Genomic DNA, 640 nt, shown 5'->3' on the forward strand with positions numbered 1-640 from the left:
CAAAAATATTTAAGTGTTCACCACCCCCCCCCCACTCAGTATACCGACAACACAGCAGACACTCAGTAAAAGCTTGATAAATTGTCAAAAATGTCTGCGACCCGGTTCTTGACACCTGGAGGCCCTCAGTAAATAACTACTGAACGCGAACAAAGGTTTGATCTTACCAGCATGTTTGTGGCAGGAGCCACATACTGAATTGATCCCGCTGAGGGAATAATTCTCCTTTTAGTGTAGGGAACTAAGACAGAGGCTGGAGAGACGAATCAGCGGTCAAGAGCAATTCCTGCCTGTGGAGAGGACCTTGAATTGGAGTTCCAGTTCCTACACTGGGCGGCTCACAGTTCTAGGGGATATGACGCCCTCTTCTGACACCTGTACTAAGGTGCAATGTCGCCCTGCCTATATGGACGTACGATTATAAATAAAATCTTTGCCGTGCGTGGTGGTATACGCCTTTAATGCCAGCACTCCGGAGACAGAGGCAAGGTGAGCTCTGTGAGTTCAAGGCCTGCCTGGTTTACTTAGTGGTTTCATGGTTAACTTGGGCTGAAACGGGAGACCCTTAATTAACCAATCCGGGACAGCCTCCCGCAGACAGCCAATCAGAGCGAGGGGGCGGGAGCTGCTGCGCCGCTGA

This window comes from Acomys russatus, chromosome 7 (assembly GCF_903995435.1).
Source record: "Acomys russatus chromosome 7, mAcoRus1.1, whole genome shotgun sequence".
NCBI classification, from domain to species: Eukaryota; Metazoa; Chordata; class Mammalia; order Rodentia; family Muridae; genus Acomys; species Acomys russatus.